The 24,464-nt window shown below is 32.1% G+C and overlaps 1 protein-coding gene and 1 long non-coding RNA gene across 3 annotated transcripts in view; one reads left to right on the top strand and one right to left on the bottom strand.

Moving 5' to 3' along the window:
* The window catches only part of LOC145283526 (uncharacterized), a 169,325-nt gene extending 160,110 nt beyond the window's left edge, over nt 1-9,215 (bottom strand). Inside the window, exon 1 of the long non-coding RNA XR_013868629.1 lies at nt 8,982-9,215. This is a non-coding gene — a long non-coding RNA (uncharacterized LOC145283526). The remainder of the gene's footprint in view (nt 1-8,981) is intronic.
* The window catches only part of LOC145283525 (exonuclease 3'-5' domain-containing protein 2-like), a 319,857-nt gene that overhangs the window by 76,273 nt on the left and 219,120 nt on the right, over nt 1-24,464 (top strand). The gene's annotated exons all lie outside the window — the stretch shown is intronic.

The raw sequence follows: 24,464 nt of genomic DNA, 5'->3' as shown, positions 1-24,464 counted from the left end.
TAAACTTAATTGTAATTCTTATTTCATATATATATATATATATATATATATATATATATATATATATATATATATATAAATATATTCAGTAGAGAATTGTCTCTGTAATAATAAATACGAAATCTGCATGAATTAAAATATATTCATACCTTATTTTACGACAGGGCAATGCCTGGTGCACCCTTCCCTCCTAGTTTGGAAATAAAATGGCAACTAATCCATGAGGAATCTATTATGTAAAGAAGAGTTTTTATGTGTGTGTATGTATATATATATATATATGTGTGTGTGTGTGTGTGTGTGTGTGTGTAGAAAGAGGAATGGACTGGGCAGTGGAGAAGGAAGGGTTTGGGGAGAGGGAAGGAAAAACGGAAGAGAGGGATAGAGAGAGGTAGATATATAGAAGTTTTAATATAAATATGTTATACTTTTGCCTAAGCAATGCCGGGTAGCTCTGCTAGTCTATTATATTTGCTTGTCTGTATGTTTGTCTAATTAAAAGTAAAAATTACACAAAACTCGTTCACAAAGATATATATATATATATATATATATATATATATATATATATATATACATACATAGGTATATTTAGGCAGCATTTTTTCATTCAAGCAAATATTATTAAATGCAATGGTGGCACTCTTTTATTTTAATTTTTCGATTTTCTGTATAATCTTTTTTGTATTAAAATCCAAAATATTCATAAAAGTTCCATAGCTATTGCTGTCACAAGCCCTTTCGATTTGTCCATGAATCATCATCAGGTATTGAAGTAAAAGTCCGAAGGAGCGAAAATGAGAAAAGTGAAAACTAAAATATACAGTAAACGGCGATAAGTTAAAATATATAGAGTTGATTTTTTAATCAATCTTTCATCGACCCTATATATTTTAACTTATTGCCGTTTACTGTATATTTTAATTTTCATTTTTAATTCTCATTTTCGCTCCTTCGAACTTTTACCTGATGATGATTTGTAGATGAATCGAAAGCGCTCGTGACAGCAACGACTGTTGAACTTTTATTAATATTTTTGCTTTTGATACAAAAAAAGATTATACGGAAAATCGAAAAATTAAGAAAAACAATCATAAAGCAAAGTGTCTTCGCTGCATTTAATAATATTTGCTTGAATAAATATATATATATATATATATATATATATATATATATATATATATATATATATATATATATATATATATTCACCATTACCTCCGGTAAGATATGTAATTTTTTTTTGATTTTTATTCTTTTAGGTCTCAAGAGAAAGAGAATTAGTAAGAGGGGGGGGGGGTCGACATTTAGAACAAATTTTTGATATTATTATGTAGTAATTCATCAACGATTTTTTCCAGTTACCAAAGAAAGTGAGGAAGAAGATAGAGATAAAGGAAAGAAAGAGGGAGAGGATAAAGCGGGAGAGACGTTTTAAAAGGAAAAATATGCTTTTTAATTCTTCTATTTTGTTGTCTGTTATTGGGGGGGGGGGTTAAGCTGATCTACATATTTGAGGAATTAATAGACTAACCCAGAGACAATAAATACTGTTACATCTGAAACGTTGTGGGCAGCGATTTGTGACAGCCATGGCTCCCAGAATTATGACGTGTTCTTCTCTAACATACTTTTGATAAAAAGACTTTTTGTTAATTATACCAAGGTGTTTGTCTTAATTATATAAAAACCGATCTTGCGTTTTCGTGGGGAGGCGAGTAAATAGGGACATCTCTAATATCTGTTTCCTCCTTGTATGACATTCAAAGTAAGAACTTGCCTTCCTTCCTCCTAAAACTAACAGCAAATAGAATTTTCATGAACGGAGTTTCTTTCCAAGAAATTCTCATTAGTTAATACAAAAATGAAAAATAAATAGAACAGCTAAAGGAGAAATTGCTCTATTTTTGTTTGCTACATATCCTCCTCTTCTGTCTAAAGCTGCAGGTTAAATAGTATTATGGTTTGTGATGATATTCCCTTTTGTTTATAAGCTTTTAATTCTTTCTTATTAACTAACAGAGAGAGAGAGAGAGAGAGAGAGAGAGAGAGAGAGAGAGAGAGAGAGAAATATAGAGAGAGACAGACAGACGCAAGAGTGATGGATACTGTTTAAAATAAAGACAGGGATGGCTTAGATAACATACAATGATAGATATGTTTCTGAATTTTTGAGATCAAGATCGATAATTTGTATTTGTATTATTTGGATTACTATTCTCATTTTGAGTGTTATTTTAACAACGTATCAGCCAATGTAGCCTCCAACCTTCTTCAGGCGTATCTTGTCGAACTTATGGATCTTTTTGCTGAACTCTGAGAATCTGCATGGAATTTCAAACAGAACTCTTTATTTAATCTACCTTGTTAGCATGTGCTCGTTCCGGCAGCCATGGCTGGGTAGAAATCGTAAGTAATTCGCAATTGTATTTTTAATATCACCTCGCACCGATTGTATCGCTTATTCACTATGCCACGGTTCCTTAAAACGTTATGAAAATAACACTCAAGATAAGAACAGTAGTCCAAATAATCAAAGTAATACAATGATAGAGATTGAGAGTGCCTTAATGAAATTATTTTTTTCTAAAATTGTAAATATTTTATTACTACAAGAAATTGAAAGAAACAGACAAGTTAATGAACGAAATAAAACTGGAAGTAAAAAGACTACAGGGCAATGCCAGGCAGGGATATCTAGTACATAATAAAACGTTTATGATAAGTATTGCGTTTCAGCATTAAATAACCATAAAACAGTAAACTGAACTGGTAAAATGCTGAATATAATCAATATAATACAATACACTGGATAAATATATGTTGAAAATATAGAATTAACATTGTGTTTACATGTTGAAGCAGCTATTCATCTTGACAAATACAGAAAACCATATGAGTCATTCGCGCCTCTATCATAAAGAGCAATATGTATTTATGTGTGTGTGTATATATATATTTTATTAGAAATATATTATTATAATATTATATTTAAATCAAATTCAGATTTATAATTTTATTCTATTTTATTTCTATCTTTAACCCATATTAATTTGCTTATCAAGTAAATACATACCTTTTATTTTAATTTTTTCCAGATACATCTGCCTTACTTTCAATGCTAGGTTTATTTATGGTGTCTTTGTTTTCAAAGTGCTCCATATGTAAATATTTCTAAATAAAATTATATATACCTTTAAGATGTTCTATAAATACCTGTGAAAACGTAGAAACAATAATTAAAGCACACAATAACAAAATATTAAATGAGAGTAATAGAGAAAAAAATAATTACAAAATGCATAAAAAAGTGACTAATATAACAACAATAAAAATAACACTGAGAAGGACAAAAGTACAACCACGAGAAATAGTAATAACCGAAACCCTAATAGTAATCACCCAAATAAAAATAAGAAAGAAATAATCACCCAAATAAAAATAAGAAAGAAATAATCACCCAAAATAAAGATTAGAAAAAAAATAATCACCCAAAATGAAAATAGAAAGAAATAATGACCCAAATAAAAATAAGAAAGTTAATAATGAAGAAAAAAGCTGTAACTGTAGAACTTGTGCACTTTGTCACAGAATAAATGTCTAACCAAAAGTATTATTTACTAAGCCATATTTGTCAAAGAAAGCCTGAATAACAAGAAGTACTACTTGGATATGATCTCTTAAATTTTAAAAGCACATTTAGTAACAAAAAATACTGAATGAGAACTAGTGATCCATTACTGAAAGCTCAAAGAAAGCAGACATTTACCAGTGGAAAATAGTATGAGAGGCCAGTATATGCAGAGATTTAGACAACCTGTATAGATTATGTCTGAATGAAAAATTTTAAATTCTAAACTTTAAAGATGTCTAAAACATATTAAAGTATAGAAATAGTAAACAACTGTATACAGAGAATAAACTTCAGTTTAGGATAGCAATATATAAGAAAAATTAACTAAAAAAAACTAAACTAAACCAACTCTTAAAATAGAAAAAGTACTATAAGCACGGATGGATGATCAGGTCATCTATTAATTCAACACGTTCACAAAAATGTGTGTGTCAACCTTATACAAAGCAGAATAAAAGAAGAAGTAAAAGTCAACCAAAATTTTGTTGAGATAAGCGTTATCCTTGGCTAAAGGAAACACTAACTTATAGAAGAGAATAACAATGATTGGTTAGTTAGCTAGATTAAACACTATGTGCATATATTATAACATATGGTAACACAGATTCCATGCATTTTAGCCTGACGATTTTCTATGGGGATGAAATACGGAAGCTACTTGCATAACTTAATTTCCATAAATGGGGGTCTTTTCTATGCATAAATAACGTTTTTAGTAATTTTTTTTTTCCAAGTTTTTCCGGTTTTCCATCTTTGGATTTACTTCATAGTTATTGTTTTGTCTATTTCGTGCAATTTGTAATAATATCTATTTGCCTCTGATGAGTTGCAATAGTTTATATCTTCCATAATTGTAGCGACACACATATTGGGCACTGATGAAAAATATACAGGCATTCGTCTATAAGTAAAATAATTAGAAAAAAATTAATTAAAAAGAATTTATACAAAAATCATGATTGTGGACTGATTCTCTTTCTTGGTCATTGGAGTGTAACTCATCACTATTATATATATATATATATATATATATATATATATATATATATATATATATATACACACACATTGTAAAGAGTGTAAATGTTTCAAGATTTTCATGTTTTGTCTGGACTCCAAGTGAATTTTACAGTCAGAACAGTTTCTGTCTATAACATTCACTTGGAGTCCTGACGAAACATCAAAATGTTGAAACATTGATTGGTTCATGTAGACTTTTTAGAATGTTTATATAATTTTATTTGTATAAAAGTTCTACACTCGTATTGAGCACTTTTGAAGAAATATTGATTTTTAGCTCATGTTAATAATACACCTGAACTTAATTTATCAATTTCCCTAGTCGGGGATTGAACCTACAACCATCGTGTTGATATCCGACAGTTCTACCCATCGACCCATGGTTGTATAGATATGCTTCCTAGATGTAAATCCAATGAAACCCGAGTGATTATTCTGACACTGGAGGACAGATCAGGTATATAGTCTGTTTATTATACAAACATTATTAGTTACATATGTGCACAGATGTTTCAGTGGTATTCCAATTCAAAGAGACCACTTTTCATCAGACCAATATCACCCTCTTTTTCGTCTGATGAAGTGGTCTCTTTGAATTGAGATTCCACTGAAACATAATAACAGACTAATACACACACACACATACACACACACATATACATATATAATCTTCAAATATTTGTACTGGTGTTTTGTTTTCTTAATTTCATTAATTCGGAGGAAGTCTCGAAATAAAGACGAAAGGTTGATACCCGCAAAGCTTGGTTTGATTCTTTTTTATTTCTTTATTTCGTTGGAATATTATTTCCATTATATATATATATATATATATATATATGATGAGAATAATGGAAATAATATTCTGACGAGATAGAGATAAAAAGGAACAAACCAAGTTATATGTTCATCAACGTTTCGTCTGTATTGTATTATTCATCCAGAAGAAGTCTTACAATGGAGACAACACGTTGATGAGCATATAACTTTGTTTATTCCTTTTATATATATATATATATATATATATATATATATATATATATATAAAATTTTGTTTTGTTTGGATTTTATAAATCCTAGAAAAATTTAAAAAAATACAAAAAAAAATTATAATGATAATTAAAAAAATAAACGCTCTTTTAATAAATGTTTTCTAAAGGAAAACTTATATATCCATTTTATTTCAGAGTATTCTTTTCAATTAAATCTATATGAACATGAGTAGGTTTACTTATATTTTTTTCATTTTTTTTTTTTTGCTTTTTTTTGGATTAATATTCTCCTTTGTTTTAGTCCCCTATAATTTCTATCCTTTCTTCTCCTTTTCAACTCTTTTCAAACTCTATTTCTTTTTTCGATCATATCACCTCCTCCCCAACTTTTGCATTTTTCTAGTTTTTCCAATTTTTCATTTTTAATCTAAATCTATTTGAAGTCGGTATTGTCTTTTTACTCTTATTTTTGTATAATGCCAGCTTTTTCTTCTATTCTGGTAAGAGGCATTTAGCTTCAAAATGCACTAGCTTAAAGTGGTTTCTCTCTTTTTCCCTTTAACTCTTATTGGATTGATAATGTAATAAAGTTTCTGTGTAACTTTACTCCTTATCTTTTTAATTATACATAAAATGTAATGATAATTTAGTTTTGTTTAGATTTTATAAATCATAAAACTTTAAGAAAAATAAAAAAAACAACATTAAAATGATAATTACAAAAAAAAAACAACGTTTTTTAATAAATGTTTTCTAAAGGTAAACTTATTACAATAACAAATATTATTAAAAAATATTCATATTTCTAAAGATTAACTCTCTAGAAATTTAGAAATGTAGTAAAAAAAAAAAAAACATCAATGGAGCTAAAATGCTTATCATTTATAATTAAAAAAAAAAAAAATTGAAATCTGTTGTTAAACGTTTAGATCAGCAGAGCTGGCAAACCTATGACATTACAACCGCCATTTTCTTCATAGAAGCGTTTAGTTACGCTATATAATTTTACGGGAAAAGGATTCAATTAGCTATGTTTGCCAAATTCATCCTAAAATATCTGGACTTTATTTTCATTTGTAGTTGTATAGGAATTAAATGAAACTCATTTTCTGTTGAAGCAGGTTAATCATTTTTTTTTTTTTGTAAATCTTTCACGGTTTTAATATATGTTGAAAGAGCCATAAAACGCAATGGATTTATAATATGGAATTTTGCATATTTGATATTTAAATTTTACATATTTTGATAGTTATTTTACCACATTAAACTGAAAATTTGTTTATCGTTTTAATACTGTATCTGAATTATATTTCTCTTTATCTATCTGTTTCACTTTTTCTCAGAAACTATTGGGTTGATCTGGATAAAATTGTGTATAGATCTTTGTTATGATAAGGGGTAGGGAATTAGTATTCTGGTATCTGTTCGATGCACAAATAGGAATTAATTGCTACAATTCCACAGTTATTCTTGAAGTATTCCTGAAAACTACTGAATCGATGGAGTTAATTTTGTATCGACTTGATTATGATAAGGTGTAACAAACTGAGTATTATGGTATCTGTTTGATGAACAGTTAGGGATTCATAAGAATTAGTATTTAATGCAAAAATGAGCACAAATTTAAATATATTCAACCATCAATTTGGCATTTTAAGTCAACAGGCTATAACTTTTGCATGCCTTCAATGGGCTTAAAAATCTATTAGATTAATAAGATAAAATCTTACATCAGATTTCTGTTTTGAGTTGGTGATATGTGGAGGTTTTAAATCCCCTCATCACTATTGATCTGTCAATCTATCTATCTCGTTAACCCTAATCTTCAAATGAGTTTTTCACCTTGATAAGTGTTAATAGTGGGGGTGAGGTGGGGGGTTGAAATCAGTTGATGCGGTTACCAGGCATTTTGAAAAGCTAGTGTTGAATATTGGCACTCATATTGAATTTTAAATAATACCTCATCATGCTGTATATTTTCTTATATTAATTTCTTGTAAGGATTATATTTCAGTAATTACAAACATTTAATAATAGGGAGTTATTTTATAATCACACTGTAGATTTGCTAAGAATTTTAATGTAACAAATGACTTCCTATTTGACAATTTAAATACTTTCATATTTTGAAGGGTCAAAGTAATTTATTCTTTGTTATTTTTGCTGTTTTTTTTTCCTTTTCAACTATTAAAAAATTAAAATGGCTGACTTGTTTACAAAGAAGCAGAAATGGATTACAACGGATTTCATTTTTTTTACAATATCATTTTATTTTATGCCAAACTTTGGTTTCAGTACATTTCATAAGTCATATGTTCGATGATGGGAAAAGTATTGAAAACATTTCTTGTTTAAATAGTTGATGCAGTTCCCAGGCTAGTGTGGAATGCTGACACAAATATGGAATTCTTAACAAAACCTCATACGATACACTTTCTTATTTTTATTTCTTGCAAGAATTCAATTTCTTGTAAGAAATCACGAGATGGGTTGCCTACTACGGCTTAAGAGAGGCCCATCTACCCTCGAGGGAAGAATATATCACGTCAGTTTCCCAGCCTGGTATTTTATCTCGCGGGACATACGGCACTTCGCCTTCCCAAATGGTCACCCATCTGGCACTGGCCAGACTCAACGTTGCTTAACTTCAGTGATCTGACAAGAACCGGTGTGTCAACATGTTTGAGCCATATATAAACAAACACCCCAAACAATATCCCTTTTTTTTATTTAAAAAATATTTGATTTTTTATTCAATTTTGTGTTGAGAATATGTAACCAAGTATTTTACATATCTATTACTTATCTGCTTGTTGCTTTCCTTTAGCTATTTATCATATAATAGCCTGGGTGCTTGGCGTTTGGAGGTGTGTGTTGAGCATAAAAAAAAGACCGTATCGCAAAGGAGGAAAAGAATGTGAAAAAAAGTGACGTCTTTGCTGTTGCGCCCATCGCCAAATCGAAAGTGGTGAAGGTTTAAATTAAGGCTAGTCAATCGAAAAGAGGTGATGACTTTCAAAAATACTGGCAAAAAAAAAAAGCGACCCCTCCCTGTAAAAAAGTGCCCAGTTGAGAGTGAAGGAATTAATTTTTTAAGCCAATTTTTCGATATTTGTCGCCCGAAAGATCAAGCTTCAAAATGATACCGATCTCGTGAAAATCCGTCACCCGTCGAAAGTTTTAAGCAGACATATAAACATACATACATTTAAACAGACGAGTGAGATTTATATATTACACACAGCATTTTTATTTTATTTTCTTGTTCCCGGGGAAACGCCAGGTAGCCCTGCTACCTCAAATAAAATTGTGATAAATAATTCTGGAAGGCGACTCACCTTTTTAAAATAGGATAAATATTCCGATCTCCTTAAAAGAAAATGAATGAGAGTCACTGATAATTTAATTTGGCTCAAAAATTTCTTGGCAAATTAAAGACAGATTGTTTCCGTTTTTGTAAAAAAAGAAGAAAAAAAAAAAATCAGGAATTTTAGTTTGTTGACTGTTACTATTTACAATGCTCCAAAAGAAAATAATGCCTGAACTTCAAGTTGAACACTGACTAAAAGCGTAGGTAAATATGTGAGCTATATATATATATATATATATATATATATATATATATATATATATACACCCACACACACATCCAGCTTTAGTGTTCTACCGGAAATGGTACAAATGTCTCCCCACCCTGATTCACCATGCTTACAAATGAATATTAGATGATGTTACAATATTGCATGAAATTCTATTTTCAAACACTCCTTGAAGTTTTAAATTTACTTCAAAATCTTTTTCTCTTTCTATTTTTGCTGTAAATACTTTCATATGCGACATTCCATTGAGTTTAATCCAACTGTTTATCCTTATGCAGTGTGATGATGCATGGAAGTGAAACTAGTGAGAGTTGAGGACATGCGTTGCATGGAAAGAAATGAAGCGAAAATGGTATAACGCGAGTCTTAAAGACAGGCTTAGATCTGATGCCTTCAGAGGAAGATTAAACATGGACAACACATTAGGGAAATGTGTGCAGAGCAGGAGACTGATGGTGTTAATTACTTTCTTTCCAGCGCAGAAAGATGTGACACAAGGTCAGAAAGTGGGGATACTTTGGTGATTATATGATCATGAAAGGACTCACACTCTTTAGATCTTAATCTCTCTAAATTTTTCTCTGTGTGATTATCACAAAATTATATGATATGCAATCCAATCATATTTAGTAAAAAAAAAAAAAACTTTTAGTCTATATCTGTCATGAATGGCCAACTAAGTTTGTTTTATCACTGTTAAATGTTAGCGGGACATTTTAGTGAACGTTTCATCAATTGGAAATGTGATCTTAAATGTGTTTTAGACTCACCAAATCCTAACCCCCCCTCTCCGGATTTTTATCTGTGGGGTTATTTCAACGATACTGTTTATTGAAACAATCATCAGATTTGTATTGTTTGAATTATTCGGACTAGTATTCTCATCTTCAAGATTATTTTTCACAAGGTTTCGGTCGATGTAAACTCCAACCTTCTTAAAGTGTATCTTTTTTTTTTTTTTACACAGAGATCACCACTTATCAAGGCCCGAAGGCCACTCAAGGATAAGGGTTAATGGGTATACATTAGACAATGTGATTATAGCGTAGTAAACATAAGTAGTGGAAATTTTGTAAATTGGATTACTTAGGCGGACAGTTCATCAAAAACTTGTTTACATTGGGCTTGAAGACAATCAGATTGTAGTCAGCTGGAAGGCAGTTAATCGGAAGAGAGTTCCACAGGTGTGCAGTTCTAAGAAAGAAGCTTTATTCGTGGAATCTGCATTTAGGTCTAGGCACAGACAAGGAGGTGTGGGAAATTATTGATAGTGGTTTTGGCTAGACGAGTGTTTTTTATGAAAGTTTGGCAAGAGGGGACCATAGATTGAAGCTCAGATGAGCATCTGCCATGAAAATAAGGATAAAGTGGAACTCGTTACGTCTCTTCTGTGAGAAAGAGGTTGCAGGGAAGAGAAAAGGGCATCCCCCACAAAGCTACAAAGTCTATTTCGAACTCTGTCAAGGCAGGATAAGCTGCTTCTAGTAGCTCCTGCCCAGATGTGGCAACAGTACTCCATCGTTGGCTATACCTGGCTTTTATATAGGTAGAGAATTGCATCAGGAGTGAGATATCTACTGGAGCAGTAGAAGGAACCCACCATTTTTCCAGCGACCTTGGCAAAGGATTTGATATACATATTCCATTTCAGGTCAGGAGAAAAGGTTAAGCCCAGAAGCTTGTCAAAACATGAAGCCTCCCCAAGACGAGAGCCATTCATTTCAATTGATGCCAGATTGGCATCAGAGCATAGATGATGTAGAGATAGAAGCTTGGTTTTAGATGCATTAAAAGTAACCAGCCACCTCTTTCCCCATTGTACCACATGCTCAAGATCAGAGGAGAGAGAGAGAGAGAGAGTCAGAGAGAACTTGGTCGTTTATGGTCTTTGATATGCTACCAGAGATTGTAGTGTCGTCAGCATAAATGTCTATGAATGATGTAAGGATGTGATTTGGAAGATCAACTCAAGAATCTTTCTGTCAACTTTGAGAATCTGCGTGGAATTTCGAACAAAACCCTTTTTATAATCCATGGGGGAGGGGTTATCTATCCTCAAATTTCAATCATGAATATCCAAATACATGGAGGGGCACTTTGGTGATTGTCTCATCGATAGAAGGTGTGATCTTGAATAGGTTTCACTCTCACGAAATTATAACCTAATCAAATTTTTATTTGTATGGTTATCTCAAATATAATTTCTATCAAAACAATCCCAAAACTATTCTTGAATCGAAGATTGCCATCACAGCCAAAATGAGGAAAATACCAAGAGACAAGTGTGTCAAGGTTCCTATTTACTTGCCTCCCCATAAGGACAGAGTTAGGCTCGGTTTTTAATGTGGGTAAATCCAGCTCCCTTAAAGAGGCATTCTAGATAGGAACAAAAATAAAAATTGTCTTAGTCATAAAGGATTTCTCCTCCACAGACCGACGACAGAAAAGGTGAAGTGTAGAATCAGAAGAGATACTACACTTTGTTTCTTTTGATAATTTGGTACATCATATCTAGAAAACAAATCAAACTAAACGAATCAGGCGAACAGAAAAGAATTTAAAAACTGATTCAAATGAACACTAAAAAGCAAATGGCTCTAATTGCTACATTCTTTCTTTCTTTCTCTGCTTTGTTGGAATTCACTTTTCTCTTCACTCCCAAAAGCAAATAAATTTTCATAGGAAAATGTTCACATGCATTTATTACCTACTGCACACATATTCTTCCAGGCTAGTAAGAGTCAGGCGAACAGAAAATAATTAAAAAAAATGATTCAAATGAATGCCAAATAGCTCTAATTATTACACTTCCTTCTCTGTTTCATTGAAATTTTCTTTCTTCGTTGTTTCCAAAAACGTGTAAGTTTCACAAGTATGAGTTCCCAGATGCACACTACTTACTTTTATTATATGCATACATGTCCGTATATAGCCTTCATTTTCTTCCTTCACTAAACCAATTTTTTTATAACAATTTATATTAATTGTCAATGTAGTTTTGGCTATACCCAGAGACGATATCATCATCCCAAATGGCTTCTAATAAAGCCAGAGACCCCACTACATATTCTCTCCTTGAAATGTTTTTTTTTTGTACATATTAAAAATTCGCTGCCCAAATCCCTACATAGTACCCCAGTAGATGTTTCCCCTGATAGTAGCCCCCTACACCAAAGTGGCAATGTGCCTTGTTTGGGGTGAAAATGTAATTAAAAAAATAAAAAATTAAAAAAATTAAAAAACAAAAATTACAAAAATCGAGAAAAATCTCATGATGTACACACCCGTTACGAAACAAAGACGTCTTATTCCAAAAATCATGTAAATTGATCAAGTATTATTTTTTTAACTCAAATTTTATGAGGAAGCGATATGAGGGCTGGGAACAGCCACACTGTTTTAAAATTCAAGGGCGACAACTTAGTTTGATTACCGCAATTTTGTTTGTATTCAAAATAGTTAAAATTTGATAGGTATACAAGCAGGCCGCCTGGCGTTGCCCGGTCATAAAATATGCTTAAATACGATATTTTAATTCATGCAGATTACATATTTATTATCATAGAGACAATTCTCTATCAATTATGATATTAAACTTATAGTAGTGAGATCGAAACTAAAAAAATGACTTGGGTGTGCCATCATCTAGAATCAAAACCAAAACATATAACTCTCCATCTTCATTCCTTAGCCTATGAGCCACGTTCATAGGTGCATATGTATATTATATATATATATATATATATATATATATATATATTTCATTTGTCATCTCTTTTTTAAAAGATGGATTTTAAAGTTTTTTTTAAAGATGGTTTTAAAAGCCCGATTGTTGAAGACAAGATGCAAACAAGCAAAGTCCACAGCATTTTATAATTATCTCAAATTCATATAATTATATACAATTATAAAAAAGTCACTTTGTGTGTGTGTGTGTGTGAGAGTTCCTTCCTCATAGGTTCCGAAACGGCTGCAAGTTTCACACAAAGGTAATTTATATGTCTGACAGTGTTCTTAGATATGTTTCATACAGAAATTCATTCGATAAATATCGAAAATCGAAAAAATGTGTTCTTAAAAATAGTCTTTCTCTCTTGTAGATAAAACAGAAGAATTTTTACAGGCGAATATTGTACTTTACATCGACCAAGGGAAATAATAAAATTTCAGCAAATCATTTCTTCTTAAAAATAGATTTGCTGTTTGGAGATATAGCTCAGTGGGAGAGCATTTGACTACAGATTGAATAATTCCCTGTTCAGACCTGGGTGAACCTCACCATTTTATTTTCATTTTTTTCTGATTAATGAGTTCAATTTATGATAAAAGAAAAGGTACCATTAAACATCACTGCAAATCATTTATTTTGTTTGCATTTTTTAAAACTAAATATTAATCAGCAGTGACGTTTCCAGGGCATTCATCATCAAGCCTAAATATCAGCTGATGTGGTATTGTAAACAAACACAGACGAAATTTGATGAACGATATTATCATTATTATTTTTTAAAGTTTTTTTGTGAATTAATCCATTGGGAAAGTTATTCCTCATAATGTATATAATAATCAATAGTGGATTGATTATATATTAATACATATGCAATCTGCATAAATTAAAATATCATGTTTAAGCATATTGTACGGCCGGGCAATGCCAGATGGCCAGCTAGTATATATATATATATATATATATATATATATATGTATGTTATCAGATGAAGCATGAATTTTCTCATTATTGTAGTGTAAGGTGTGATATCTATTGTACTTGGTTGTCTTTTAAGGTGAGGCATTGACTGGTATTTCTATGATTGTATGCTTTTTGAAGTAATATAAGTTTCCGAGGGTTTGGTTTTAAATTCATGTAAAAGGAATTTAACATTCCTTTCATGAACATTATATGAGAAATAATTGGTTGATAACTCAAACTGCATATGATCCATCAAGAAATGGAATAGAGAACCGATTATCTGACTGGACAAGAGAGGAAGAGAATGAAACAACAATTTGTTGGTGAAAAAGAAATTTCAGTAAAATATATGGGTGACCTAAATTAAATACACCCACCCGTGAAATCATAAAATTCTCAACCTTTTCTGCAATCCAATTATATTTAGTGCAAATAGCTTTCACTCTATGCATGACCTGTCCACCAAATTTAATTCATGAATATCCAACAGTCTCATCTACATATCTATAACTTACCATAGTGGTTATTTAAAAAATATTAACAAATAATTTCAGTATACGTTTGACTTACCCACCTAATTATACTCATGAATATCCAAGAGTCTTAACTATACACCTAAAACTGAGCACAGTGGTTATTACAAAAATACAAGCAAATACTTTCAATCTATGTCTGACGTGTCCACAAAGTTTAAATGTTTTATTGCCATTTAATGATACGTGGAGTTGTCTGCCCAGTAAGAGCTATTATTCTAAATGTGTTTCACACTTATCGAATTATAACCCCCTTTTTTTACCAATGATATTATTTCAAAGATAATGTCTGTTTAAAGAATTCCCAGACTATTCTTGAACTGAATACGGCCATCACACCAAAAACCAGGACAATGCCAAGATAAGAGTGTATCAAAGATGTATTATTTCCATTCTATTCTCATCCTTTCACAATGTTTCATTCGATGTAACCTCCGATCTTCTTCAGGTGTCTCTTGTTGAATTCTGAAATCTTTCTGTCAAACTCGAAAATCTGTATGGCTGACGGAATGAGGGTGTATGCTAGTTCCGTGGATTAAATAGTTAGTTTCTATTTGAAATTCTGTATAGGTTTCTGGGTTTGTCATAAAGATCCCTGAGTTCGACAAGAATCACCTGAGGATGGTTGGAGGTTACATCATCCGAGACATTGTGTAAATAACACTGCAGATGAGAACAGTAGTCTGAATAATCCAAAGAATACAAATTTGCACTCCTAATCTCCAAAATTCAGAAACACTGTATCAAAGTCATTCACGAATTTGCACATACATAGATGCACATTTGGAGCCTATCATTGAATGGTGTCAAAACAAAAACTGTTGGACATTCCTAACTAAATGCATGTAAAATATACTTTTACAGTTCTAAATTTGTATATATATATTGATATTGCCATGGATGCGAATAATAGTCAACTCTTGCAGATGAAATCATTCTCACACTGCCGGTAACAGAGTTAACTATTTTCTTACACATTCAGAAAATAGTTCTTTACCTGGTATACGGCATACATAAGTATTGTATTAAAGTTCAACTCATTACTGAAATGAACTGCATCCTATTGTGTGCCAGTCTAAACAACATGTTCTGGTGCATACTCTGAGTGTACGCCTTAGTTTCACTTTGAAATGATAGGCCTTGAAGTTGGAATATGGGCATGCAATCCTGCTTTTTTTAACTTGCGAGCAACCGTTTTCCTTGAGAGCTTATTAACTGTGTCTTCATTAAATTTACAGGCAATTGATGTAACATTTTCAAAACGGTTTTTGTTAACAATCTTTGATCTTCTCTTTGCGGTGTTTTTGGAGATCTGCCGGTCTTTGGTTTTGCATTTAACATTTGATCGGTTTTATAATTGCATGATGAATGCCACTTAACTATGAAGAATATCAGAAAGTTTGGAAACTGACTTTTTTCTTGGTAGTTAACAATAATGAGTTTTTTTATTTTCAAAAGAGAGCGTTTTGTGTGTAGAATTTTCCATATTGCTTAAGAAATAAGTTCTACTGATGAATGAAATTTTACTTATTGTTGAAAAGCCCCATTGAGATTTTTTTTTCTTTTGGAGATTAACAAATTCTTTTTTACTTGGATGGTCACCACTTATCAAGGTCCGGAGGGTTAAGCGTTAGATAGATGGTGAGATAAGACCAGTCACGGTGGAACTTGAGTAGAGCTCATTATCTAAATGGACAACTCAATAGGACTTTATTCACATTTGAGTTGAAGACGACCATGTTATAGGAAATTTTTTTCAAATAATTAGCATCATTCCTTAAACTTTGTCTAGTCGCTTATTTACTTTGTTCCAATCTTTATTTAAAAACAAAAACAAAAAACTATGAAGTAAAGTCTAATATTATGCATTACACCCTAATTTTTATTCGATAAAAATGTCATTGCTGATCATGCATTACTTTTTAATATTTATGTCTTTGTTGTTTCCGATCTTCAGACTATAGCTACTACATAGATACATGATGATTGCAACGTCTTGTCAGACGAGTGCCACTCCCTCAGACATTTAAAATCTATGAGCCCAAATGTCTGAGGGAGTATCTATACAAATATGATGTTACAGAGTCTTAGCTTTCTACGACAGCTAAGTCTCTCTCTCGGTTCAAAATGTTGAGATCCAGCAACAAGCAAGAGCAAGATAGCCAGCAACAAATTAAACTGCAGACCAGCTGTATGGTTTTTTAAATCAGAGATTTGCTTCTCCTAGAAAGGTTGCCTTCACCACGGCTTACAGGAGCCCTCTCTACCCCAATACACATATACACACACACAAATATACACGGTGCTAGTTGGCCGTTGACCCAGAAAAAGAGTTCATTCGCCGTTTGGAAGGTCTTGTTTTTAATCCTTCAGGGAGACTAGCCGCCCTCCTCACCAAACAAGTCTGGTGGGGGAACCAGTTTAGTCGCCGGTGACCTGACCATGAGGCAGGTAGTACTGGGTTACATGGTACCAGTAGCATATGACATGACCTGACTACATACATAGATACATACATACATACATACGTATATACATATATCAGAATAATGATGAATTGGATCACAGATTATTGAATCTTGTGATATCATGTCCTACAAAATATTTTTAGGAGGTAATATTTTTATATAAGACAATCCCAGCCAAATAAGAATTGCTCAATATACTAGATAGAGCAAAATAAAATTTATAGTTTTTATATTTAAATATAATTTTTAAAAACAAAAATTTATTATTTGAACAAGGAGTACAATTCAAAGTAATTTCCTTAATCCATGGATTTTCGAAATAGACTAATGTCCTCAGAGGAAAGTCATTAGCAAAATATTAAATCTGGTTTGAAATAATTTTGCTATTCAGCACATATGTAGAAAATATATTAAAGATTAAATCTTTTTAACGGACATAGAGAAAGAAAGTAAGGGCTGAATCAAAAATGATGTTATTCTTAATAAAATTTAAATGTAAAAAACTATAAATTATATGTATATATATATATATATATATATATATATATATATATATATAACTACTTAATTTACTCACATAAAATTAATATACGAAAGTATAGATTTATGCGTAAACTTTAAGTATTTACTTCAAAAGTGCTCAATACGTAGGTAGAGCTAGTTAGTAAGTTATAAACTGTATATGGCGATTAAGCTCCACTGAATATTCTGCGTTTCATCCACTCTAGGATTCTTCAGGCTTATGCGCAAATTCTGTGGTTGTTTGTCGTTTTTATATGCGCATCTTCTATTGAGATTTTAGTTAGCCAATCAGCTTTCTAGTATCCACCGCACCCTTCCTATCAGCCAATGAGCATGCATTTATTGGACAAAGACCTATTTGACCTCTGGTTGACCTGTTCCTTTGTGTGTGCTCTATTTAACCTGGATATTTAGTTTCTCGATCTGTTTTAAATCTAGGTTAGTGTTTTTTTGTTTTTTTTAATGTTAGTTTATATATAAATATATATGTGTACACACATATATGCACATATACATATATATATATATATACATACATATATGTGTGATCGTTTATGTATATTCATGTTTATTTAATTTATTTATTTGTTTATTTTCTATTGTTTTTGTTAGCTTTAAAACTATTTTGTATCGCTATCCTAGAGTAAATTTTATCTTGTGAACACAGTTGCTTGCTATTTGTCTTCTACAGTTTAATAGATGTTGGGGTTCTTTAAAGTACAGGATAGCAAATTTTTCATGAAGGCATAATCTACATGGGTCGTCTAGGTCCCTACACGTGGTAGCTTGTCTTATTATTTTCCATTCGACTACCAGCGAATGTCCGCTTTCCTTGAGTTCCCAGTATTTATTCGCTAGTGTTGTTTTCATACAGTGTTTTTTTATTGTTGAATGTACTTTTGTGGTCATAATATCGTGTTTTGAAATCTAAGGAAGTCATACCTACATAATATTTCTTGTTATTCGGGTTTTCTTTCGCAAATATTGTGGCCTGGTAAACTACGCTTTTGGTTAGACATTTATTTTGAAGTGGGCAAAGTGTGTGGTGTCTACAGTTGCATTTATCTTGTTCGTTACTAGTATTTTTATTTCTAGTATGGTTGTTCTTGTCCGGGGTTGGTTTATTATTATTATTTCTGCTAGTGTTAGTTTTATTTTTGTCATGGTGTCTACTTTTTTTATTGTTTATTTTGTTGTTGTTTACATTGTTTTTATTTAATATTTTGTTATTATGTGCTTTATCATCTCTAAATTTTTGCAACAACTGTAGGATAAATTTAAGGTATTTTTGTTGAAAATTTTGTGTAAGGGGTTGGTTGCGGGAAAGCATTTTTCAATAAGATCTAGAAATTTCTTACCAAGTTTTGTTTTTAATAAAAAACTCTTTAATTCAAATCTAATAAACAATAAAAAAAGTAGACACCATGACAAAAATAAAACTAACATTAGCAGAAATAATAATAATAATAATAATAATAAACCAACCCGGACAAGAACAACCATACTAGAAATAAAAATACTAATAAAGAACAAGATAAATGCAACTGTAGACACCGCACACTTTGCCCACTTCAAAATAAATCTCTAACCAAAAGCATAGTTTACAAGGCCACAATATTTGCGAAAGAAAACCTGAATAACAAGAAATATTATGTAGGTATGACTTCCTTAGATTTCAAAACACGATATTATGACCACAAAAGTACATTCAACAATAAAAAACACCGTATGAAAACAATAGAAAATAAACAAATAAATAAATTAAAAAAACGTGAATATACATAAACGATCACACATGTATGTATGTATATATATATGTGTATATATATATATATATATATATATATATATATATATATATGTGTGTACACATATATATATTTATATATAAACTAACAATTAAAAAAAAAAACACTAACCTAGATTTAAAATAGATCAAGAAACTAAATATCCAGGCTAACTAGAGCACACACAAAGGAACAGGTCAACCAGAGGTCAAATAGGCCTTTGTCCAATAAATGCATGCTCATTGGCTGATAGGAAGGGTGCGGTGGATACTAGAAAGCTGATTGGCTAACTAAAATCTCAATAGAAGATGCGCATATAAAAACGACAAACAACCACAGAATTTGCGCATAAGCCTGAAGAATCCTAGAGTGGATGAAGCGCGGAATATTCAGTGTAGCTTAATCGCCATATACAGTTTATAACTTACTATATATGACTTTGTCTGTCTGTGTGAGAAACGGTCTCTATCAAACTCCTCTGTCATTTTTAGCCTACAGATTTGAAACTTGCTATATAGAAAATTTGGACCTGTGGAACAAATTTGATTTGGTCTTTAACCGGTAAAAATAGCTGCTAAGGAGTAAAAATTAAAAGAAATGGAACTTAGCAAACAAGTCGACTTAAAGTGGTTTTCTATGCATGTGCAAATATACATTTACAGATTAAGCAATGTTATGTTAATACTTTTTGATATGCATATGAACATGGTTCAGAGGGTAGTAAATAAGGCTAAGAGTTATATGTTTTGGTTTCGATTCTAGCTGATAGCACCCAATTTAGTTCACTTGGTACTTCCCACAACGTTACTGTTGGCTGGGTGCAATATTGAATATCCACTCGAGACAAGGGACATAACTAAATATATAGAAGAAGGCTACCAAGTTTGATAACTCCAACTTTAACATTGTTGGCGTCAGGTGTAAGTCAAAGTTCCAACAAAAAGAAGAAAAAAAACAAATAAAAAAAAATGGTTTCTTAACACAAAAAGTCTCTTAGAATTTCAGTAGAGGTTCCCATCTTTGTCAAACAGTTTGTGACCTGTTTCTGTCTCCTGATCCATTCAATTTGGATTTCTTCCTTTACCAACATTTTCTTTACTCTGGCCACTTCAACTCTCAAACGTCTGTCACTTACAAGATTTGATGATTTTAAGGTCTCTACCAAAGATGCATTGTTTGTTTTGCAAAGTACTTCAGGAAACTTGGATAGTCTGAAAATTTCTTGCAGCATGGCAATAATCAATAGACCTGCATTAGTAGCTTCACTGGGTGCAAGAGTCTCAGACATCAATGGGCTCTTGTTGTTTTTGATGACCAGCATATAAGAGTCAGTCTATTAATCTTACTATAAACAAAGATGATAAATCCACCCTGTGAGGAACCATCCTCCAAGCTGGCATAGGTAGCATCAGAATAGCAAGCTACACTTAAATCTGAAAGATTTCCCAGTTGTGGAAAGAATATGGAACCTGTCTTCGATTAAAGCTTTAATAGTGACTTTTGGCTTCAAAAAGTAATTTTCACTTTAGGAGATTTTCCGGTATTACTCATCCTATACACTGTGAGATATTTTCCCACCTCGGTTTTGCTCTTGGCAGAATGAAAGAAAGGCAATCAGAAATCACAACAGGCTCACCTTTAAACTTCAACGTAAATTTTATTAAAGATCCAATTGCAAAAGATGTGCCATCTTTAGCTTTCTACGGAAAACAGTGAGTAACACCCGTAAAGGGTAATAGTTCAAGTTTATCTTCGCCTTTGCAGGATTCAAGTCTCCATGCTGTTCGAAGAATAGTTGCAGCAGGTAAATGTATTTGAAGTGATGCCTTCCAAGAATGAATGCTTAGAGTTCAGTTGTCATCATGGAGTTCACTGTAAATAATGTCCAAATGGCGGCAAAGTGGCAGGCCAAAATGTAGACCCTAAGAATTGTCTAGGAAAGACATTTATTATGTAATGATGAAAGTCCGTTTAATCATAGAGCACAGCAGTGTGCGAAGAATATGATATTTTGCCTGACATAAGGCTATTAGTGTTTGCAAATGATAATAACATTTTGACCCACGTTAGGGCATTAATATGTCTCAAAGAGACAAAAGGGTTTTGAGGCTCCATGCCTCAAATAATGAAATGAGTTTTCCATGTCCATTAGATCTGCTGTTTTGAAGAAAACTGACGCAACCTGAAACAGAAAAATAGCACCAAAATACGACTAGGCAGTTAATAACAACGATCAATCTGATTGGTCGAAACAAAATCGTGGGCAGTCAAACTGACCAATGAGGTGCCTGCTTATTTCTGCAAAATTTCTTTACCACACATCAAATGATACATCAGATTGAGTCTGGGTAGATACCCACATCATTTGACTTGTTAGTCTTTTTAAATCTCTCTTCTCTTCACTCAGCTCGTCATTTTTGCCTAAGGATGTTCCTTTCTTTATATCTATTGGAGAAATAGATGACACATAATTGTTTTGGTTTATAATGATCCCATCTTGCGTTTGTCTAACACACAATCCCGGAAATTTGAAGGTTCCATTTTGATGCATTCCAACCTTGAATATTTTCTTGAATTCTGAAATCACATTTTTTAAAAAATAAACATTTCGACAAAATATAAAGTCATCTACATGCATTCCCAGAATACCCGTCAAATTCTCAGATAAATCATGTCAAAGAAACATTGCATTGTCATATGCACTTACCATTCCTTTTAGTTTAGTTAATTCCTGAGTAACTCTCTCGTACCTTGAATGAGGCACATCATTCAATCCATAAACACATCTTTTCAGCTTCCACACTTATGACTCTAGACATGCCTCAAATGGTGGTCTGAGAAATACTTCTCTCTTTAGCATATCACCTTGCAAACATGCTGAGGTGAAATCAAGGGTTTCCATTTGCCAATTCGTAATGGAGGCTGTTAACATTACAAGACGCATAGCTTCACGGCTGCATGGTGGAGAGTCTGTTTTTTAGGTTATGTGAATTTTCTTCATAGACACGTCCTACAAGACGAGCCTTCATTATCTTTTTGTTATCTTTAACTTTCTTTGTTATCACCCATCTTGTTGATATGCATTTTTAACCTATGTTAGAGACATTCATAGACTTCATGAGTTTTCATGTTTTTTTATTTCTTTCTCCTTTGCATCAATCACATCTTTTGCTTGTTCTTGTTCAGTTGTGAGGAAAACATGTTCTTCATGATCTCCTTCTGATCAACCTTATCCCAATTGATACACATTGGACATTCATTTTCTGCAACTGGTTCTATATTCTGCCAATGGTCATAATTTCCAGTTGATTTTGGTTGTGTACTCATAATCTTTCCTTTTTTTCACTAATAATTTTATATTCCACTATTTTACCTTTACTCGGTCTTGTAGTATTGTCTTTCAGTTCCTCCCTGTTACTATTGGAATTTTCATCGTGTTCATGTTCAACTTCCTCTTCCAAGACTTCATTCATTTAAGGGAATTGTATTTTCTTTATTCTTTGCCCTTCCAAGGTCCTTGTTTACCTTCAAGTGACATGGATGCATCCTGTAGAATGCTCCTCCATGTTGGATCAATACACATTGACCCTCTTTACTCAAAACTTTGGCAACACCATGCCATCCTTTATAGTTTTGTCTTCTATAGTAAACGCTGGCACCTGTCACAAATCGTTCATCCATATAATTTCTTATATTAAATCGCAGTGCTCTCAGAATTTTTTCACTTGATTCAGACTCCATAAACTTTTTCTCGCAGAATGTAAGGCATTTAAATTTATTCTAACCATATCATTGGTTGTTGAAGCGTCTAATACCGGTTACTTGTCTATCAAAATTGATGGCGCATTTATGTTAGATTCAAAAACAAGCTCATTTGGGCTATATCCAGAATGATTCTGAAGAGCATTTTTGGCACTAACAGCCCAAGCCAAAGCTATTTCTCATCTTCAAAGTTTTCTCCATTGCTTCAACCAATATTAGATTGTGACGTTCCACAGTGCCATTACTCACTAGACTTTCAGTGGCTGTAGTGCAGGTTTGAATATTCAGTTTTTCATTCATCTCTCTGTAACCATCGTTATTAAATTCTCACACATTATCACTCAATAAGAGTTTTGGAACTCCAAAACATGTTATCCACGTTAAAAATATGTTGTGAATAATTTCTTCACTCTTCTTAGTTTTAATCAGCCTGACAGCATAGTACATAGTGAATGTGTCAATTAGGTGTAAAATCCAGCATTGGTTATGTCTGAATTCTTTTAAGTCCATACAGCCAATCCCACTACCGTATGAAGAGGAGGTCTTCTAAGTCTTAAACAAACTGAACACGAATCACAGACATCTTTAACTCCTTATCATGAAAGGCTCTACTGCCTCTCATCAATGATACCAATTTCTCTTTTGATGCATGAGCAAACTGTTTATGTAATTTCCCAACCTTCATTCTTTTCTCCATTCCAGAGCATTTTTTTTAAAGCTTCACAATGTAACACAAAGTTTGGTGACTTTTCACCTGCAAAAGCATATTTGTCAATGGAAGACTATAATGTCCAGAAGTTGTCATTTGCAATTTTATATATTCACCTAAAATCTTACAGCTGCCATTTTTAAAACCTAGTATCATGCCAGCAGTTTTCATTGATTTATGACTTAGTAACAAGGGGAAATAATTTTTGACAATGTCAGCCTCTATGTATGATCTGACACGTTTTATGCCCCCTATAGTTACCAGAAATTTAACTGCTTTAATTATGTTTATCTCCTCTCCATCACCAAAACAAAATGCCCTGTTGGATTTAAGTTTTCACTAATCGCTTCATTTAATGTACCAAAAAATACATTAAACCAAAGTTCTCCAGTAACAGTTCTAGAATGGGCAGAATCCAAAACATAAGAAATTATACCCAGTGTCTCTTTTACAAGATTGGACATTTTTATATTGGAATCATTTATTAATGTTCGATAACAGGACTTGGAATTAATTAACGAGAGGTGTACATGGTTTGAATCCACAACAGTGTTAATATTTCTAGGACTAAAACCAATACAGTTTCTGGCAAAATGCCTAATAGAACCACATTTGAAACAACGCATTGTCCTTCCTTGTCTGTCCGTTGGATTTGTTTTGTTTCCTCAATAGAATTTTTGTTCCCTTTTAATTCCGTTCCGATTAAAATTCACAGTTTCAATTTCTTCCTTAATAGTGGAAACTGTTTTGC

This window comes from Euprymna scolopes, chromosome 8 (assembly GCF_053919585.1).
Source record: "Euprymna scolopes isolate OS-2025 chromosome 8, ASM5391958v1, whole genome shotgun sequence".
Lineage (NCBI taxonomy): Eukaryota > Metazoa > Mollusca > Cephalopoda > Sepiida > Sepiolidae > Euprymna > Euprymna scolopes.
This window is presented reverse-complemented; position numbering and strand designations above follow the sequence as displayed.